Genomic DNA, 503 nt, shown 5'->3' on the forward strand with positions numbered 1-503 from the left:
CCCAGGCTCTCTGGTGGCAGAGTCTTGCTCTGATTAAAGCTCTGAGGTCAGCTGGCAGAGAAAGGGTGGGATATTGGGGGATGTGTAGGCTCAGTTCAGCTCTAAGCTCTCACCCCACCTCCTCGGTGCCCCAGCCTCCCACCGAGTCCTGCCACCCATCTTTAGCATGACCTCTCCTGTAAGTCCTTCAACTGCCCCCTCACCTGCAACAGTGGCCCCTGATAGCCCTACTTAGTCCACTGGGACCCCACCCCTCATGGCAACAGCTCCCTGAAGAGGGCTGGGCCCCTGATCCCAGCTGTGGCTATCAAGTTCCTTCCTGAGGACTTTGGAATCGATGGGGGCATGTTTGATCATGCCATTACAGCCTTTTTGTCCTGGGGCTAGACCCGTATTCTGTGGAGTCTAACCTTGAAAGCAGTTCTGTGCCGCCTGCACCTGGGAGCACAAGCAGCTTGACTGCAGACAGAGAGGAGGGAGGGGACTTCCCTGGTGGTCCAGTG

General features: G+C 57.3%; 1 protein-coding gene across 1 annotated transcript in view; it reads left to right on the plus strand.

Annotated features, from left to right (window-relative positions):
* The window catches only part of LOC104983826 (steroid 21-hydroxylase), a 7170-nt gene that overhangs the window by 2214 nt on the left and 4453 nt on the right, over positions 1–503 (plus strand). The gene's annotated exons all lie outside the window — the stretch shown is intronic.

The sequence above is a fragment of the Bison bison genome, unplaced genomic scaffold, assembly GCF_000754665.1.
Source record: "Bison bison bison isolate TAMUID 2011002044 unplaced genomic scaffold, Bison_UMD1.0 scf7180017863415, whole genome shotgun sequence".
NCBI lineage: Eukaryota > Metazoa > Chordata > Mammalia > Artiodactyla > Bovidae > Bison > Bison bison.